Here is a 22,021-nt window from a genome sequence, read left to right as displayed (position 1 = left end):
ATTATCCACGGTGAAATGAGGCTCCTGGGACATGTTCTTTGGAAATTCCAACAAAGAGTCAGTGCTGGACCATAAAGGACCATCCCCCGTTGCCTGGACATGTGCTGGGGCAAAGCTCCACCCAGCTGTGAGTTGTAGTGAGGACTGGTTTCCCTGTGCGGCATGCCGGCAGGACCATAGCCTTCCCAGACCTGCAGTGTGAAAGGGCATTTTTCTACACGTGTGAAGGGCTGTCTTCTAGGAAGTCATGACACTCCCCTTCCTGGTGATGCTCATCCATCAACAAACCTGTCCTTTGAGGCAATCCCTACCATAGAGGCAGAGAATGTTCAAACAATAAGGGAGATTTCAGATTGTAGCTCAGGGATAGTAAAGAGCTTTTGTCTCCTGTGCCAACTCAATTGTTTGATGGTGGCTTCCTGGGGGTGCTGGGCCTCGTCTGGGTTCCAAAGGAGAGAATGTACTGATTGATCAGGAGTGTTTACCATGGGCGTGGGAGGAGTGAGTGAATGATGGCTCTAGTACTAACTACTTGCCAAGTCTAATTTGGCCCTGACCTCCTGACCTCATCTGTGAGGATCCTGAAGCCCACAGATATGTGTGTTACCCACATCCACAGAACTCAAGGGTAGACATAGGACTGGAGCTGAGGTCTCCTGACCTCGGATCTAGTGTTTTTCCCCACCCCCTCTCTGGATCACACAGCCTTCCTACCCGCCTACTCACCATGGGTCTGTCACACTGACTTCATTTTCCCAGTCCCACCCTTGGCTCCTGTTAGACTCTGCATTAGGAACTTGGCCACAGAACCCGTTTGCACAATGGCTAAACTTGTTTCACATGTGATCAGAACTCTTGGGGAAGGGTTCCAGGAAGAAGAGTTGCAGAATGATTCAGAATTCCGAAGTCCTGGGAGAATGCCATTAGATAGGGGGATGGCAAGAGCTGACAGAGAGGAGGAACAGGGTTAATGAAGAAAGATGTTCGTTCTGAGGGAAGCAGCAGGAGATTGTCAGTACTTTTGCAGAATTAAAGATTAAAAATTGAAGTTGGAAGCTATGAGCTGCTCAAAGTTGGGGGTGGGCACTGAACAATTCCGTGAGAGGTAACGTGGGATCTCAGAAAGCACATGGGCAGTGGCTCCGCTGACATATGTAGGCACACAGTGCATGTTAGCCAAAAAGCCAGCTGTGCTTACGCATCTCACCCTCACTGCCATCCTGGGAGTGGATAGGATTAGCCCGAGCTTTACAGAAGTAGGACGTGAGTAGGGTCTCTGAATGGTTGAGTAACTCAACCAGGTCTGCGAGTAGCTGATTACAGATTCCAAATCCCATCTCTTTCCCTGGTGGTGAGAATTCTGCCTTTGGGTACCTGCTATTTAAGAGAAAGGAAAGGGTTGTCTGTTCTGCTTATTACCCTGCTCTTCGGTGAAAAACTGTCAGCTTCTAGTCTGTGGGCCGTAAATCCAACTTCCTTCCTAATTTCCAGAGTAGAGAGCAGCTCTGTGTTGTGTTCGCTCTTGAGCTGTGTGCATGTTTTATTGAGGACTTAACTTCAGGGAAAAGGGTATGTTGGAACGTTTATAACCTCATCTTTCTGTTAGCAAACCTCATCTCCTCTTCCCTGCCCTGTTTTTTTTTTCTCCTAAAAGAATCAGTGATGAACTATTTGTTTGAATAAATGTGCAGCCTGCTAAGTCCCAACTGCCCTCAATAGCTTGCGGTATTTTGTGACATAAAATGTTATTTGAAGCTGTTCAGAGAGGCTGGCAGCACATGCCTGGGCAGGGCCTCGGGGTGGGGAGAGCTCGGCTTGACTGCTGGCTCTGCCAGGCTAATGACAGGGTAAGGTGGCTCTCATCTTTCTACCAGCTTCAGAAATTAAACCTGCACTGCTGGGCCTGACTGGGAACCACCGGCTTCTCTCCTTGCCAAGCAGGAGCTGTGCCCTCAGGGACCATCTGCAGAGGTAGTGTGGTCACTTATGGGCATTGAAAGCAGGCCGACTGGTTTAAGCCATCTATCTCTGCTGGTGTTGGCTGCTGCTGGCGGTGAAGCCAGAACCTAGAGGCGGCTGGTGCAGAGTGGCCCCGCCATCTCTCTTCAGTCTCACAACTACATTCTATCTAATTTAATTCAGTCTAATAGGCCTACAACCACACTATGGGTGGGGCGGGTCCAACAATCTCATTTAACAGACAAGAAAAGCAGGACACAGACCGATTCGGTGACCTGTTCAAGGTTATGTTTAAACCCTAACGTTTGTTTTTTGATTTTATTTTTGGTTTTAAAATTTTATTATTTTCCACTTTTACTGAGATGTAGTCAACACATAAGATTGTATAAATTTAAGCTTCATAACATGATCTGATATATGTATATATTAGAAAATGGTTACCACACTACGTTTAGTTAACATTCATCACCACACATAGTTGCAAAATTTTTTTGTGAGAACTTTTAAGATGTACCCTCTAGCAACTCTCAATATATAGTACAGTATTGTTAACTATAGTTGCCATGCTGTATGTTCCATCCCCAGGACTCTTTTATAACTGGAAGTTTGTATGTTATGACCACCTTCATTCATTTTGCCCACTCTACACCCCCACCTCTGGCTTTCCTGTATCTATGAGTTTGCTTTTTTAGATTTCCACATATTAGTGAGATCATACAGTATTTGACTGATTTCCCTGAAATCCTAACATTTGAACATTGAAACCCAGCATCTACATGTCTATAGAAATGAGTATTTAAATGAATGAAAATAATCAGCTATTATTTTAATTACATTGCTCCTTTCTGGGGAGAGATAAGTATGATGCAAGTGAAAACATTTTTTATAATATTTTCCTTTTTCTTTTTTGGAGAAGAGAGCAAAATTAAGTGAACCAAATCAACTTAACCACCTGATATGTTGACAGTTTCTACTGTCTTGCTTTAAAGATTTTGCAAGTGTTACATATTCCCATTTTTAAAAGGCTGAAACTAAAAGTCTTTGCTAATGTTGATTTTAAAAATTATATATGCATTTATTTAAAATAAGTTCATAGCATAAAACTTGAAAATTGCTATGAACATAGAAAACAAATGCCATCCTAAAATAAAAATTCAGAAATAACTGTTTACATTGCTATATTTCCTTTCAGTCTGTTTTTCTATGCCAAAATATTTTTTCTTTGAAAAAAATTAAGATTTTGCTGTATATAGTTTGGAGCCCTAGTTTATTTACTTACCATTACATCATCCTATATCTGAAACATTAAAATACATTATTATTATTTTTTAATCCTCATCCTAGGATCTTTTTTCCATTAATGTCTAGAGAGACTGAGAGGAAGGAAGGAGAGGAAGAGAGAGAAAGGAACATTGATGTGAAAGATACACATTGATTGGTTGCCTGCCACATGTGCCCCCACCAGGACTGGGGAATCTGCAACCCAGGTACATGCCCTTGACCAGGAATCAAACCTGCGACCCTTGGGTTTGTGGGTCGACACTCCAACCACTGAGCAAAACTGGGCCATTATTTTTAATGGCTGCATTATATTTCACCATTCCCTTCTTCAAAAATTGTCTTTACTTGGCTGCCGAGACATCTCTTGGTTCTCTTCCATGGAATCTTCTAACTCTCTTTTGTGGCACCTTTTCATCTCTCCAATTTCTAACAGTGGAATGTGGCCCAGAACTCAGTCCTAAGGCCTCAGGCTCTTTCAATTCTCCAGCTGCATTCACTTGCAGGTGATTCCCATGAAGTACCATGACTCCAAATGCCATCCATCCTATGTGAACTGCCAAATTCCATCTTCAACACTTTTGCCATCTCCACTTAGATGACTACTGGACTTATTAACCTTGGTGTCTAGAAATAAACTGCTGATGAACCTGCACCCAGGTGCCACATCTCAGCAAATGGCAATTTATTTCTTGTCCTGCCCAGGCCTCAAACTCTATCTGAGGTTTTCTCTGACTATTTTCTCTTATATCACACATCTTGTCCTTCAGCAAAATTTATCAGTTCTGCCTTGCAAGTATGTTCAGAATCCCATAGAAATCAACTTGCATCTCACCTCTACTGCAACCACAGTGTCACTGTCTCGAGTCATCTTCATCTCTTGGTTGGATGATTTCAATAGCCACTGGGAATTCATATAACATTGATCTCAACATATTTAATAATGAAACTATAGGCACAAAAGTCCTCAGACTTACAGAATATGGAGACCCATGTTGTCTACTTGAACCTATCATTTGATTTCTGTTGTTACCAGTTGCATGGGTTATGGCCAAACTGAATGCTTTGATGTTCCTATAAGGTAGTATTTACCCCTATACAGCAGAAAACAGTAATCACTTCAATAAATAAAACAGTTATGGGTAGGACACTGGTACCTGTAATAGGCACAATTTTACGATGAGCCCCAGTGAGTCACACCCTTGTATAGTCCCCTCCCCTTGAGTGCTGGTGGAGTCTGTGAGTTGCTTTTAGCAAATATAATGTGGCAAAGGTGATGGGATAGTCACCCCCTGTGTATGTTACTGTAATACAATACTCCACTGTAGCAGGCTAGAGAGAGGCGCTCTCCTTCTGGCCTTGAGAAATAAGCTACCACATGGCAAGGGACTACAGGCAGCCTCTAGAGGCTGAGAGCAGCCCCTGGCTGAGAGCCAGTAAGAAAACAGGGACCAGCTACAAGGAACTGAATTCTGCTTAAAAACCATGTGAACATGAGAAAGGAACCCCAGTTCCAGAAAGGAATGCAACTGGTCTGACACCTAGATTGCAGCCTGTGAGACCCTGAGCAGGGGACCCAGTTAAGCCATCCTTCATCTCTTGACCTACAGAAACTGAGATAGTAAATGGTGTTGTTTTAAATCACTAACTTGCTAGGAACTTATTATTTAGCAACAAAACATTAATATAGTTTTCTTATCAGGGTGGTGCATAAGAAGCTGTGTTTAAATCTCAGCTCTGCTACTTCCTAGCTGTACAGCCTTGACAAATTACTTAATCTCTCTGAGCCCATTACTTTAACTATACAAATAGTACCTATTTCAGGGTGTTGAGGATTGAATGCAATAATGCTGGTAAACCACTAAGCATAGTACTTGACAATAGTAAGTTCCCAATAAATGTTTCTCATTACCAACATTGCTTGGATATTGTTAGTTTCATGATGCAAAACAATTTCATTATTTCTTTTCTCCATGTATCCCATGCTTTGAATATTTTTCTCTATCATATTAACTGAAATTTTAAAGCAGTAATTTATTTTCTCAACTATTTCTAATTAATCAGCTACATAAAGCTTCTGATCAGCCTGAGATATTCTTACTAGAATAATTGTAATTAATATAACCTGGCTAAAAGCAAAGACATTTGGTGTTACAGATAATTAATTTCCATTAGCTTTTGAAATATTAGGAATGAGTGGATGTTAGACCTCCTGTTAGACCAGATTTGGAACCAGTGTTAGCTGACTGAGGGTTTAGACCAGGGGTCCTCAAACTTTTTAAACAGGGGGCCAGTTCACTGTCCCTCAGACCGTTGGAGGGCCGGACTATAGTTTAAAAAAAAAACTATGAACAAATTCCTATGCACACTGCACATATCTTATTTTGAAGTAAAAAAACAAAACGGGAACAAATACAATATTTGTTTTTGCATGGGGCCCACGGGCCGTAGTTTGAGGACCCCTGGTTTAGACATTGGGTGGCTTTCTGTAGTAAAGCAAGGTAATCATGATTTGCCTTTACATGCCACTCTATTCACTCAGGTATTGTTGGGTGGGTGAGATTAGCTGAAAAGAAAACTGTAAGTTGAAGTGAAAGTAAAAAGTGCCAAGAAAGGATAAGAGTCCGACCAGCATGGCTCAGTGGTTGAGCATGGACCTATGAACCAGGAGGTCATGGTTCGATGCCCGGATTGTGGGCTTGATCCTTAAAGTGGGGCATATAGGAGGTAGCCAATCAATGATTCTCTCTCATCATTGATGTTTCTGTCTCTCTCTTCATCTCCCTTCCTCTCTCAAATCAATAAAAAATATTTTTTTAAAAAAGAAAGGAGAATAAAGACATTGGATATACTATTAAGTTATTTAGGTACTTAATGCCTAGAAATTAACTTAAGAATGGCCGAAACTGCCCAGCTGGCATGGCTCAGTGATTGAGCATCGACCCATACCCGGGTTTTGGGCTCGATCCCCAGTAGGGGTCATGCAGGAGGCAGCTGGTCCATGATTCTCTCTCATCATGGATGTTTCTATCTCTCTCTCCCTCTCCCTTCCTCTCTCTGAAATTAATAAAAATATATTTTAAAAAAAGAATGGCCGAAATTTTAAGAATTACATAACTTTGACATTTAAGTTATGGTAAAGTGAATAAATATGTTCTATTGATGTTCTGTGTTTATATTTAAATGTTCTGATTTTATAGTTTATTTTGTGTATAGCACTAATATTTGAAGTATGATTGTTAATCTTTCATTAGTGCCTTATTTCCTCTTTAAATATTGTCTAAAAAAACTGCTTTTCATTGTATTATTAGTACCAATACCTAATATATTCAATTTTTAGCTGAAGACTTTTCAAGTTTATTATATCCTTGATAGGAAATTGTATTTATTTAATAGAAATTTCTTTTATACAAGTTTAGCTAAAATTTTTATACACAAGAAATAGCTATATCATAAGGAACCATTTCATCCAGTCTAAAAGTAAAATGGTTTTTTTTTTAGTGCAGAAAAAAATAAAACCTAAAAAGTATACATGAAAAGTTAAGGTTAAATAAATAGGATTTTCAGTTTATATTCTGTATATACTTTGAAAAACACCAGCTTTGTAATACAGCACACAGACAACACATACAACAGCACACAATACCACAATACCTACAGTACACACACAAAATGCACAAATGACAGCCCATATTAGCATATTAAGCGCTCTGAGAAGTTCTGCAATAGAGAACTGTTGCACTTTGTTTAATTGTGTTTTCATGAAATTATTCTCATGAAATTAATCCTTCCTCTCTCTTGCCCCAAGTAACCCTTGTTTTTGATGACTTAGTACTTTCTGGAGCACACTTTGTGAATTACTGCTTGCTCTAGGCGATTTTCCCCAAGAAGTTAACTATTATATAGGATTCGTATGAGGTGCCCCCTAAGTTTATGGGTAGAAGATACATACCACCATTAAAACAACTCACAAATGAGAAACAGCACCTTCAAACTATGTAAAGAACATTGAAGAACGTGGCAGGTATGGAACACCTTGTAACTTCCTCCTGGAATCTGGGTTCTTTCTTTTATGTATAGAACTAGAGGCCTGGTGCATGAAATTTGTGCACTGGGAGGGGGGTTGTCCCTCAGCTCGGCCTGTGCCCTCTCACAGTCCAGGACCCCTTGCTCCTTATCACCCAACTGCTCGCTGCTCCTTACTGCTCAGCTCGCTGCTCCTTAGCACTGCCGTGAGCCCATATTCTGGCTGAGCGGCGCTCCCCCTGTAGGAGCACACTGACCACCAGGGGGAAGCTCCTGCGTTGAGCATTTGCCCCCTGATGGTCAGTGCATATCCTAGCGACCGGTCGTTCTGGTCGTTCTGCCATAATGGTCGCTTAGGCTTTTATTATATAGATAAGCCAGGTTTAGCCGCAGGTAGTCACTGCACTGCCATTCTCTACTCACATAGATAGAGAGGCCCTGTTGGGTGTAAAAGATGGGCATCTTCCTGCAAACTGGGTCAGTAACCCAAGGATTCACTCCCTCACTGGTTCTGTCAGCAGCCTTTGCCTTGACTGCATGATGAGGAGCATTATGCTTCAGCATTTCTGACCCAGGGGGCCAAGAGCGGCTTCTTACTAGCATGTACTACCCCACTGTGTTTATCTCATGGAGAATGAGAAAGGAGTATATATCAACGTTTCAAGAATGTTGGGCATTTGGAGTGTGCTTACTCTGAACACTAAAAAGTTTTTGATACTTGCTGTCATGATGCTGGACCACAAGCCTATGTAAGTTTTCCTTAAGACATCACTGATAATTACTCAGGCACAGGGAACCTTTATTGCTGAAATGAGAGTGAAAAGGTCTGCAGTCCTATAGATTAATACATTAATATTTTATATTTTGAATAAAACCATGACTGCCACAGAGTGACATCTACTCTATTTAAAAAAATTAAATGTTTTGGCAACTCCTAGATGAGCCTTTTAATAGTAAATTACCTATTTACTTAGGTACAGAGCAATGAAAAATCCCGTTAAAAATTATTTTGATTCAGTTTGAATACACGCGAGGTATTTTGCTGTGCACTTTGCCTATCTATGTGCTCCAGAAGCAGGAAGTAAACGTGTCATACCTGCATCTTTCAAGATAATTCACACTCGTTGAACATCTTATTTGATGGGCATTTGCAGACACATGCCAGTCACCTGTCTTCCTTCAGCATGTAGAACTACGCAGGCTGGAAAATGGCAAATAGCACCCAACAAGTCCATTTCATAGGGATTTTAAAATGGTAAAGGACAAAATCTATTCAGAAATTAGTTTCTGGTAAAATAAAAAATTTCTGTATTCCCAATGCTGAGATGACATTTTCACCAGCCACTTCAAAGCCCTTTTTAGGGTAGTGTCTTGAGTTGAAACACCTGAGCCAGCATTTCACAACACACTTACGGTTCAAGAAGCTTTGTTGCTGATAGGATATTTCTGCCCTATCAGACGCTCAGAAACAGAGCTTCCTTAGCTCTTTAGCCTGAGGTCATTTCTAGAGAATTAGATCTTTTCTAGAGACTCAGGTCTGGGTGCTGGTTTCAGAGGGCTGCCTTTTAATTGTCAGATGGTGGGTTGTGATAGTTAATTTTATGTCAACTTGGCTAGGCCATGATACCCAGCTATTTGATCTAACCTTCTAGGTATTTCTATGAAGGCAATTTTAGATGAGATGACCATTTAGATCAGTAGACATTGATGAAAGCAAGTTGCCTTCCATAATGTGGGTGTGCCTTATCCAATCAGTTGAAGACCTTAGTTGAAAAAGACTGACATCTGCTCTTCCCTGGGTCTGTAGTCTGCAAGCCTGTTCTACAGATTTTGGACTTGTGAACTTCCATAATCACATGAGCCACTTACTTAAAATAAATCTCTGTGCATATATATTCACATCCTATTGGTTCTGTTTCTTTAGAGAACCATGACTAACACATGGGTGGCCTTCAATATGCCTCATGGTCAAACTCATGACCCTCTTCATAAGAGCATTGTGGCCTAGCAAGGAATTTGGCAATCTGTTTTGACTTTGATCTTTTCCTGGACTTTAACCTCTGGATGTCTCCCTAAAACTCTGGGACTGACCCTCAGACTGACCCCTTATACACCAGCTGAGTCTGCCCTTCCAGTAATACACTAGGCTCCCTTATACATACCCGAGTCTGAGCCCCTTGGCATTTTTCTCTCCAGCTAATATTACCTGTGGCATGCTCCTAACTTTGTACAATTTAAGAATCTATTCAGAATGCAAACAGTAAGCACGTCTGAGTTCTAATATCATACAGGATTAATCAACTAATAGTTTAGGGCTCAAAGAGCCTTTTCCTGTCTCTGTCCTCTTTAAGTAACTTAGTGATGACCCTGTCCTATCGTGCCCATCACCTTCCACTGGGCCCTGTACTGGAGGAGAGGACCTATAAACACCTAACTCACAGTGTCACTTGTGTGAATACAGTACTGTATGGAGGTGGACTAGGTCTGCACGATGGTAATACAGTTATTAGAGTTCTAGTGCTCACGTTTGCTGAGTGCTTACTAAGGGCCAGGCCCCGCTGTACGGGCCTACCTGTACTTTACCCCTCACAACAGCCTTCACTTTTTGCAAATGAGGAAACTGCACGGTGGCACTATAACTAGCAAGTGTCCCTGCGATGATGTGCCTGCACTGGCTGGGAGGCACTCCTGGGGCCCCACCACAGCCTTGGGAATTTCCTCCTCTGCTTCCACGCACAGATGCACACAGCACGGGGACCCCCAAGTCCGCCCTCAGGGCTCCACCCTGAGGAGCAGAGCAGATGGTGCTTTGCTTCCCAGACAGCAGAGCTGTTCCCATCTTCAACTTTTCTGGCTGCTTCTCTTTTCCAGCGTTGCAGTGGCTTCCCTTCCAGTGCATGATTTGTCACGGTGCCCTTTCCCCCTGCACCCCCATCCCTCAGGCAACCCTGGTCTGCTGGGTTTCTGTGTCCTGTCCCTTGTCCAGGGGCCTCAGTGAACGTCCCTGTGGGCTCAGTGTGCTGGGGGTGCAGCTCCCACAGGGAGCCTGCTCTTCCCTCAGCTTCTTGGTCTGACTAGTCCTGAACGGCTGAGGTTTCTGGATGGTGAGGTTTTCCGTCGACGGGAATACATGGACTCCTCTTCCCTGACGTGCATAGATGATTTAGACTTTCTTTTCAGCTACCTTGTTCTGTCACCAAAGCTATGCTGCTTCACTGACCTTATTGCAAGTTTGCAATGATTCTGGTTAAGTCCTTTCTTAACTTTGGGAGAACAGCCTTCGCTTGCTGCAGTACCAGTATACTGAGAAATCTCCCTAAAGCGAAATGGAGCCTTTCTATGCTTCACTCTCTAGAGCAGACTACCTTAAGTTGCTCATTTAGCAAATTCCCTCCATTTGAGGGGAAGCACGCTTCCTCCCTGTGTGTCCGCATATCCTCTTAGCCACCAGGAGTCCATCACACCAGGAGCCCATGGCATGAGGACTGTGAGGGAGCTTAAAAAGCATTACTCTCCAGCCCGGCCAGTGTGGCTCAGTGGTTGAGTGTCGACCCATGAACCAGGAGGTCACGGAACCAGGAGGTCACGGTTCAATTCCCGATCAGGGCGTGCAGGATGCAGCTGATCAATGGTTCTCTCTCATCATTGATGTTTCTTTCTCTCCCTCTCCCTTCCTCTCTCTGAAATCAATAAAAACATTTTTAAAAAGTAAACTAATTTTAAAAAAAGCGTTACTCTCCACAGAAGGGCAGCTGCTACCCCCAGTGCATTGAGTCCTGTTACAATTGCAGGGGTTGGGTCCTGCGGGTGCGGCAGGCAGGGCTGCCCCTGTGAGGAGGCAGGAGCAGTCAGGGAAGACTGGCCCCTGGTGGCCCCTGACAGGGACTCTAAGGTAACAGCCAACTCAGAACTGGGAAGAGGGGGGAGCCAGAAGTTGAGGTGCCAGGGCAGAAGTAAGGAGCCACAGAAAGGCTGGATTTGGGTGCTAAGCCCGGGCTGGGGAGACACAGCATCATGGAGCCAGCAGCATCCAGGCTGACGCTCCTCAGAGAGCAGCAGCTCCTCTGGAGGGACAGGAAGCCCCCCCTTTTCTCTGGGCTAAAAGGGCCCAACCGCACTGGAGCCAGGACATGGGAGTTCTTCCTGCCATCGGTGCGGTTCCTGTCTTTGCTATAGAAGGGGAACTGGATCTTCCCGGGACATTGACTTTGAACTGGTGAGAGAGGAGGAGACTGCAGTAAAAATGAGGCAACCAATCTCTAACATGCAGATCTTAAAACGTAGGCATCTGTTTACCTGATTGTCTCCAACCGCAACATTCCATTCAGGAAAGGAAAGGGGTTCTGTGTGACGAGTCAGATATTTGCGTTTAACCATCTCATTTGCTACTCCTCTCCCAGCAGAGGACAGCGAAGTAAGTTGCATACATGGAATAATTACCTGTCCTATTTCTGAGCGGCACATTTGCCAATTCTTTATTAGCATTAGAACAAACTCAGTGAAATCTCCTTGTATAAGGGCAAAGGGTAGTAGCTGTTAACCTAACTTAAAGAGTAGACCTGTGCATGGTGGAAAAGTGGCCATGCCCATCCACAGATTAGAGAAAACAATTTTTGAGGCTTCTTATTTTATTTATTTATTATTGATTGATTGATTGATTGATTGAAGCTTCTTTAAAGATATCACTCCGACCTCATCCTATAGCATTCCCCACTTACTTTGCAGGCACTTCATCATTCTGCCTCCTGTAAGGAAGCATCTCTTTGATAGGATAGCTCTCATTTACCTCCGTGTGGCCCAAGATCTACATTCCTTCCCTCAGTTTGTCTCTCAAAAGCTCTCATTCATTTTCAGTTTCTCTGAAACATCGCACGTGTCCTTGCTTTTCCTTCATTCCATTCAGGCTCCCAGCACACTTTCTACAACTTTCCTGAGACACAACACCTCTGTCTAAACACCCTGTGGCCCCGAGCCCTGGTCAACAATGAGAGGCGTGTGCAGACTTGTGGGCAGGTGGAGATGGCTGCCTCTGTGCTTGTTGTCAGAGGGGAGCCCTGGAGGCTGGCCCTGTTTCAACCCCAATCTCTTTCTTTTTATGAGGATAATGATGATCACACAGTCATATTATTGGCCTCCCTGCAGGCGCTCAGAGGCAGCCAGCCTGATGCTATCACGTTCCTTTGCCTTTCATTTGAAAACTTGACATGTAGGGGCACATAGACTTGGTCAAGATAATTTTAGAAGAATCATTTTTGAATGTAATTAAATGATATTTAATAACAATATGGTTAGTTCATTTGCACAGTGTATTGCAACATGCAGAAGATGTTCACATATGTTATGCCGTGTTAGACTTGAAACATTAGACCTGTTTTCATGACCACACACGTTTTTAAGTGAATGGTTTCCTCTCTTTCCATTGGGAAGAGTGACAGAGACTGAATATATACTCTTGCTGCTTTTGCATATGCCATACTATTTTCAATATAGGCAAAGCCCTTCCCTAATCTAGGGCCCCTCAAAAGTCCCTTGAATTTCTCTTTTTATATCCTAGTGTTTAAGCTAAAATTAGGATGCAGGGCTGCATTCTTGTTAATGCCCTTTGTAAGAAGGTGTGTTGTTAGCAATCTATGCAGCTCATTCTTTAGTTTGGATTTAAAACTAGCAAACACACAGAGCGAGAGCAAAGCACAGGCAGGCTGGCCTATAGCACATTATAGCTTCCACCTTTCTGTAACAGCCTGCATCTCAGACAGACCCCCAAGCGGAGTATTTGATGAAATTTCGGCATTTGGAAAACATAAATAGACATAAAATGGCATGGATGAGCAGAGATTTTTCTGAACGAATATAAGAGAGAGAAAATAACAACGCTGAAATGAGAGCTGAATCTCTAAACTTAAATTGAACTACTTTCTTTCCCCCCCAAGCCTGAGATGGGCTTCATGCCAATAGCCTCTCAGAGGGCTATTCTATTGGGAGTCTAGGCAAGCGAAGTGAGGGACAAAATGTATCATTTTAACAAAAAACTCTTTTTATTGACCATTGTGTGTGTGTGTGTGTGTGTGTGTGTGTGTGTATAGTGTATGCATGTTTTATGTGTTTGTATGGATGTGAGTGCAGTGAATCCAATAGCATGAGCATCCATAGTGTCCAGATTGTGCTCCTGAAGTATCATTTCCCACCAAAAGAATCTAGAGAAATGGCTCTTTCCAGGTTTGAGGTGAGAACTTTGTCTGGAATATTTTCTTACACTAGATAGTAAGAAAGCTATCAGAGGTCACCAGGGTCACGCCAAAAACACCCCAGAGCCAATTTGGAGAGGCTTCTGTTGGCCAAAGAGGGGAAATTTTGAGTTTTAGAAAGGGTAATAGTTGTAATTATGTGGAACCCATCAAATAAGTTTAGGTACATGACTTCATAATGATATTTTAAAAAATTGATTTCCTTAAGAGTATGACAGGGAACCAATTATATTTGTGAAAATTGTTAGACAAAGGGAAAGAATTATTTATTCTATTTTCTTATATGAATGATGTCACTGAGCCACCAGATAGTAATAAGGGTGAGCATACGTTTATAAAAGTGTCCCAATGGATTGATAAATATAGAAGAAATGATAGAACTAGAATACACCATTTTGCAACTCCCTTTGAACTAATAGATTTTGGCACTGAGCATCCAAAGCTGCTATCATCACAGAAAGAGAGACAGCCAGACATCACATGGCTCTTCATGAAAGAACAAATCGGCACCTAGAGTCTTGCCAAAAGATCAAATCAGAGACTGATCAAGTCTCTGGATCCAACTGCCCCTTGCAGGAAATGGAGAAGATGGTGGAACGTGATGAAATGCCTTATGATTACAGTCAGCAAACACCCATGGCAAGAGGTCTATAGGCCAAATTCCTGGAGAAGTTGTAAGCAAAAGATGGGGATGGAGGAGAGAACCTGTAGAATATAAGAGACCTAAAAGACATATCAAATGTACCAATGGGTAACACTATGCTGTAGTATAGAATCTGAGAATGCATGTGTGTGTGTGTGTGTGTCTATATATACATATCTATCTATCTATCATCTATCTATCTATCTATCTATCTATCTATCTATCTATCTATCTATCTAATATGGTAAGTGTCCGACCGTCCGGGTAATAATGTCAATAGCAACGCCTGCTTCCTCTCCCTAGCAACTAGCCTCCTTGCAGTTTCTTCAGCTCAGGAACATGACTTGTTTTATAGCCAGGTGGAAACATTTCACACTTTATCCAAATGTCTATGAAGCATTTTCCCATGCCTCATCTCATTTGATCCTCGCAGAAGTCCTGGAGTAGGTAGATAGGAGACTCAGTGGAATCCTACTTTCTTTTCATTAGCTGGAAAACAGAGATTTAGAAAGCTTAGAAACTTGACCAACTAATACATATAAAGCTCTCGCTGGCCAATCACACGCATGTGTTTTGATCTGTTATTGTCGATCATGAATTTGGTTGATACTTCTACTATAGAGAAAGGGTGAATAGCGATATTAAAATATTTCTTCTAATTAATTTTCTTGCACCAGGCCACTAATAGGTGATAACACTACAAGGAAACTCAAGGAACTGATTGCTTTAAAATCATGGTCGTCGTTACCTTTGTGAAAAGAAAGGCACATTGGCCAGGACAAGATACATCAAGGGGCTTTGGAGGCAGCTGGCAAAATTCTATTTCTTGACCTAGATGGTAGTTGCTAAGGTGTTCACCTTATACCAACTCATTAAGCTATGCATTCACTTTGTGTGGTTTTATTTTATAGCAGAAAGGTTATGACAAGAATAGCATTTTTTAAATGTACATTTTATGAATGCTGTAAAGGGGTTTGGTAGTGCAAAGCAATTTGTGGCAGAGGTAGTAATATAACGGAATGATAAAGAGCATGAGTTCTAGGACCATCCCAATAGGATCCGAATCCCAGCTTGGTACCAACTATTTAACCCCGGCAAGTTACTCAGCCTCTTTATGTCCCAGTTTTCTCATCTGTGAAATGGATGTCATTATAGTTCCTACCTCCAAATGTCATCATGAAGTTTAAATGAGATGATACATGTGAATGTAAGTCGACTTGTTCATTGTCTCTGCCATAAGTTTCATGAGGTACTATGACTGTTGAGCTTGCTAGTTCTTAGTGGGTGCTCAATAACTTTGAATGAATGAACAAGTGGATAATATGTGTAGCCTCAGGCTTAGAGTTGGGGTGGGTGGTTCTACAAGATGAAGGATAAGAATCTCACTGAGAAGGCGCAGCAAGGAGATGGGGAATGCAGGGTAGGGATGCTCACATCCTTAATGAAACTAGCAGTTTACTGAAAGGTCTGCTTACAGCAAGGGGGACCACTGTATAACTTTATCCACAGGTGGCCTACAAGGCAGGGCTTAGGAACAGGGACTGAGGCTATAACCAAGTAGTAGGGGCTGAGAATGGTGAGCAGAACTGTTGGGCCTAATGGGTACCCAGTGGGCAGTCCTTGGGATGTGGGTTGTGACGGGCATTTCTGAGGTTCTGAGAGTGACTGGTGACTAGGTTCCACTGGGGGTGTCAGCATGGCCTGCCTGTCAGGGTGCTTTAGGACTTGGGGGTAGCCTGCACCTGCAGACACTGTAGAACTCAGGAAGACTTGAATTTGAACCTTAGTTCTGTCACTTTATAACTGTGTGATCTTGGGCAAGTTCCTACCTTCTCTGAGACTTGGCTTCATTTTCTATAAAATGAAGATCAAAATGCCTGCCTTATGCGGCTGTTTGAAGATGAAATGAGATAAGGTGAAGAGCCTCATCCGGGGTTGCTCAAACCTGGCTTCACATCAGAATAGTCCATGAAGAATTTTAACGACGCACCCACACCTGGGCCTGACTGCTGGAGATTCCCACTTAGCAATTCTGGGGAGGTCCCAAGCATCTGTGGCTTTTGGAAGCTTACAGTGATTATGAAACAGACTGAGTTGAGCAACATTGGATCGGTATACATGGCAACCAGAGATGGCAGCTTTTTCATCCACCTCCTTCTCCACTGCCACCAGCTCATCTTCTTTCTCATGTTTTTCTCCTATTTTTCTTTGTTATTAGATGTGGGTATAAGTGGACTTGGAAGGTGTTTAGGGAAGCAGAGACATGGCATGAAAAATAAGTAAAGGCTGACAATGTACCTGTTGGACATTGATTCTAGCAAATGGCTAGATCAGCGGTTCTCAACCTGTGGGTCGCGACCCCTTTGGCAGTCGAACGACCCTTTAACAGGGGTCGCCTAAGACCATCCTGCATATCAGATATTTACATTACGATTCATAACAGTAGCAACATTACAGTTATGAAGTAGCATCAAAAATAATTTTAAGGTTGGATCACAACATGAGGAACTGTATTTAAAGGGCCAGAAGGTTGAGAACCACTGGGCTAGATGAAGGCTACAGGTTTGAGGATGGGAGGAAGAAGGCCTAGAGGAATTGTAGATATAATATGATGTAGATAGTGTCCCTCTCTGAGGACACTTACGTTTACAGAGAGAGGACATAGGTGCCCATGACCAGTGCTTTAGTGGGCAAATCAGGGCAAGCGTCACTTAAAAGTTTGCTTAGTGCACGTACAGAAAAGAGAGTCAATGTACGCGTTGACTTTCTTGTATGTTGTTGGGCCTCTGAGCACAAGCTCTACCTGCCCAGATGGGCTCTACCTGCCCAGATGGGCTCTACCTGCCCAGATGGGCTCTACCTGCCCAGATGGTCTCTACCTGCCCAGATGGGCTCTACCTGCCCAGATGGTCTCTACCTGCCCAGATGGGCTCTACCTGCCCAGATGGGCTCTACCTGCCCAGATGGGCCTTAGCTAATTTCCTAAGCCCCGATGCCTTGCTTCTCACAGAGTTGGTCCTTGCACAGGCCAGCAGCAGCGGCCTTGCCTGACGCTTGTCAGAAATGCAGGACTCAGCAGCACCAGACCCACAGAATCAGCGTCTGTGTTTGAACCTGGTCCCCACGTAACTCGTAGGCACATCCAAATCTAGAGGCACTGTGAATGCATTGCTTGTTATTAGCAGGAACAAAGCAGGTGCTTCCAAGAAGAAAAGGGCAAGTGTGAGAAGAAGCCCCAGGAAGGATTGCATGTTACTCATCAACCTTAAAACCCCAAGTTCAATGCTCCCCACCCCCATTCCTGGCAGTGTATTGGATTCATGTGAACTTCATTAAAAAATAAAACAAACAAAGTTCTAACTTGCCCGACTTGAAAAACATTTCGCTGTTTCTTTAGGGAGAAATAGATCAGAACAGACAAAGTTGATTATACAGAATAAGAAAAAAACAACAACTCTGAACTTTTAACCTGCATGAGTAGTCATTAGAGTCTCAGAATCACAGGATTTCAGAATGCAGAGCAGTATTCTCCATGTTGGCACTCCATTAGCGTCATCTTGAGAGCTTTCAAAAAAAAAATACTGATGCTAAGTCCCCACCCCAAATATTCTGATTTAAGTGCTCTGGGGTAAGAGCCTGGCATCGTGGAATTTTTATTCTTTTTTTTTTATGAGCGAGAGAGAGGGGGCAGGGAGAGGAACGTTGATATGAAAGAGAAATATCCTTCAGTTGCCTCCCACAGGCACCCCAATTGAACTTGCAACCTGGGTATGTGCCCTGACTGGGAATCAAACCTGCCACCTTTTGGTATACCAGACGATGCTCCAACCAACTGAGACACACGGAACAGGGCATATCATGGAATTTTTAAAAGCTCTGAGTGATTCTAATGTAGCAAGAGTTGAACCTCACTGGCACAAATAAAATGTAAGGTGCAAATGTAATTTTAAATAATCTAGTAGCTAAATTAAAATGGTAAAAACACGTTGATTTTAATAATATATCTTATTAAAATTAAAAATTTAATAATATATCTTATTTAACCAATATATTCAAAATATTATCATTGCAATATTTAATCATAATACAAAAACGAATAATGAGGTATTTTACATTCTTTTTTCTTAGCAAGGTTTTGAAACCTGGTATTTTACAGTTTCAGCACATCTCGATTCAGGTTAGCCACATTTCAAGAACCCAGGAGGTGGCTAGTGGAGGCCATGGACTGTGCAGCTCAAAGGAATAACCGTAGTGCCGGTCTGTAAATGAAATCACAATGATTGCCCATTTAGTGTAGAAGAGAACTTGTACGCATATACTATGCATAACCAATGGGCACAGACAATAGTGTGGTGGGGGCTGGGGACGGGCTAAAGGGGTCACTGGGGAAATAAAGGGGGGCATATGCAATAAAGATTTTTAAAAATAAAGCAGAAGAGATGTTCAGGAGACAATGAGGTATACTGCCATTTTATTTCCTGTCTGCAGAGGCCTCTGAAAGATCATTGTGGAAGTCCAGTGATGAGGTAGAATTTAGAACGTTTGCAAAATTTCTTACAGAAAAGGGAAATGCTGTGTGGGATCTAAGTGATATCATTTGATTTAAGGCAAAGCCATCTGTGGTGCTGTATTGAGGCGCATAAATGAAGGCTGTGCTGAGTTTCCCAGCGCCCTGTGACACTGGGACCTACTGAGCTGCTGCTGGTTTTGATCTAGGAAAAGATAAGAAGGTAGTCATTGGCCACACTTTTCTTTTTCTTCTGTCCTGGAACCAGTATGAAGTGCGACCATTGTTTTGGATTTTGGTATCTGCATGGCTGAGTCAGTGTTGGAATCAGGATGTGAAAGGATGAACTTCTGTTAGCTTGGCATTCCTGAACTAACCCTCTTTCTCTTTTTAGAAGCATCACTCACTGATCTTCCCCCAAACCAGCTGTAGAGTATAGTAAAGGCCTTCTTCCTAGTGTGGACATTAGATCAGATTCCTAGGATATATTTACGGTGTGTGTGTGTGTGTGTGTGTGTGTGTGTGTGTGTGTTTTCCCCTAAAGAAATTAGAGAAATCACTTAGTTATTGGTGTGTGTTAAACTGTAACCAGGTCATGTAGCTCTTCTGAGCCTGAGGCAAATACACAGAAAGTTGTAGTGACATGTACTGAGAACTAGGTTAAGCAGACTTCTCAGGCTGGATTGCAGAATCCTTCCTAACGCTGGCATTGAGGTGCAGAGGCACTTAGGAGGGATGGTTTCCCCCCAGACCCCACCGTCCTGGTGCCTGTGCTCATGTGAAGGCTCCTTTCACTCTTTACCAAAGTGTCTTGGCTTCCATGAGAGCTGCTTCCTTCCCAAAGCTCACTATGGTTTAAAAAAAAAAGAAAGAAAAAATAAAGAAAAGAAAAGAGGAAAGGGAAGGAAGGGAAAGGAAAGGAAAGGAAAGGAAAGGAAAGGAAAGGAAAGGAAAGGAAAGGAAAGGAAAGGAAAGGAAAGGAAAGGAAAGGAAAGGAAAGGGAAGGGAAGGAAAGGAAGGGAAGAAAACATTGAGATGGACAGAATTTATTTTGGACCCATCTAGCCACACCCTTTGTGCCCTTCCCTCACCTTTGCCAGTAATACCCGCTTCTCTTCTAAAGGCTCTGGGTGTGTCTCTGCTGTCAAAACCTTCTCAACAAAGAGTCATGAACTTGTTCACACCAGTGGAGTAACCTGTTTCCATGGAGGTGCAAATGACACAGGCGTTCTCTCTCCCAAGGCTTTTTTGATAAAGGACTAAAGCACTATCAGAAGAATGTCAGGCATCAGCTAGGTGGTGGAAGGGTTTTAAAAGATGGATAGAAAATGAAAACTAATGACCCCTGAAGTACAACTCTGTGGGCAATAGTGTATATCTAGAACTGAGGAAAGGATGAAGTTGGAGAACTCTCAAGGGAGTTAAGTATGAACCTGCAATAATGATAAGCTGTCACCAGGGGGCACTTCAGAGCCTTGATTGTGTGGCCAAACTATCAGAGAATAAGGTAATTTTTTACTTATTTAAAATATGTAAAATTGGGAATATCTAGATATATAAAAGCCTATGTGACAGGCTGACCGGCCAACTGGCCGGTAGCTATGATGTGCACTGACCACCAGGGGGCACATGCTCAATGCAGGAGTGGAAACCACAGGCATGGAAACATGGAACAGACTGATGAATCTCAGAGGGAAGGGGGAAGGGTGGGAAGAGATTAACCAAAGATTTTATATGCATACTAGAGGCTCAGTGCACAGATTCTTGCACTGGTGGGGTCCCTCAGCCTGGCCTGCAGGGATCGGGCTGAAACTGGCTCTCTGACATCTCCCGAGGGGTCCCGGATTGCAAAGGGCACAGGCCAGGCTGAGGGACAACTGCACTGGGCCTCTAGTAGTCAATAATCCTATATAATAAAAGCCGAATATGCTATGTGTCCAGTCATCCAGTCATCCATTCAACCAATCAAAATGTAATATGCAAATGATACGCTAAGGGTGCTCAACCACTAGCTATGATGAGCACTGACCACCAGGGGGCAGGTGGTTGACCAGTCACTATGACATGCACTGACCACCAGGGGGCAAACGCTCAATGCCGCCTCTGCAGCAGTCAGACATCTCCCAAGGGTTTCTGGACTGTGAGAGGGCACAGATCAGGCTGAGGGGATCCCCCCTCCCCTGAGTGCACGAATTTCATGCACCGGGCCTCTAGTATTGTAATACCTATGTATGGTGTCAGATGGATAGTAGTATCAGGGTGATCACTTTGTAAGGTATATAAATGTCAAATCATTATGTTGTACACCTGAAACTAATATAACATGTCAACAATAGTTAGAAAATAAATTAATTTTTAAAATGTAGAATTTAAATAATATTACCAACATTAAGTGTACAGATGATTCATATGAGTAAGTTCTTGAACAAATCAAAGCCTAATAAAAATTTGCTATCTTCCTCACTACTCTTACACTGCTTTTATCATTCAAGGTAAACCTGTTTCTAGCCCGGATATCATGCCTACATTCCTTCTGACTCACAATGACTTGTATTTGGGAACAACACTCTTTTATTAGGACAAGTGAGAACATTTAAAAGGGACTTTTACCATTTCAGTTGTCCAACAGTACTCTGTAACTTTCTCTTTTCCTTTTCTATATGGAATGGAAGGAGCAGCTCTCAGTGTTAAAGTGTGGGGATTATTTTGTAAATTGGAGAATAGTTACATGAAGTAACTATCATTTTAATGAAGTATTCTTACCTGGTATCTACAAAATGCTATAAGGGCTTTTTATAATTAGAGTAACATTACTCTGAAGTCCCCATGAAGTCTGACACTGGCAAAATATGTGACTTAACATGTCTGAATATGTGACTTAAATGCTGTCTAATGTGAAAGAGTGTAGGTTACACATAGTGGATTAGTTTAAATTAATGCCGAAAGGTAAGGTGAAGGTATTATAAATAATCTTCACGTTGACTCCGTAGTTTGCACTTAACTTTGTAGGTAGTAGGGAGCCATTGAAGATATAATGATAGACCTGAAGCGGTGCTCTAGCTGCAGGGGCAATATAATAAACATGCAGAGTTTGAGTATCAAATAAATGTATAGAAGCACTTTCAAAAGTGTACAGGACTATTCTCATGTAATAAAATAATATCATTTACTAAACATGGGGCAGGGACTTTGCATGTGCTCTCTTAGATACAGGCTACGTCCTCATTGCCATGAAAATGACCTTTCAGTCCAGGAGGAAGAACCTCCGGCTGGAGTGGGTTTAGGTCCTGGGCTTATTTATCAGCTGAAGCAAATGAGAGGAGGCAGTAAAAAAGAGGCAAAGGACATAGAAGAAGTGATGCA

Source organism: Myotis lucifugus, unplaced genomic scaffold (genome assembly GCF_000147115.1).
Source record: "Myotis lucifugus unplaced genomic scaffold, Myoluc2.0 scaffold_304, whole genome shotgun sequence".
Classification (NCBI taxonomy): domain Eukaryota; kingdom Metazoa; phylum Chordata; class Mammalia; order Chiroptera; family Vespertilionidae; genus Myotis; species Myotis lucifugus.
This window is presented reverse-complemented; position numbering follows the sequence as displayed.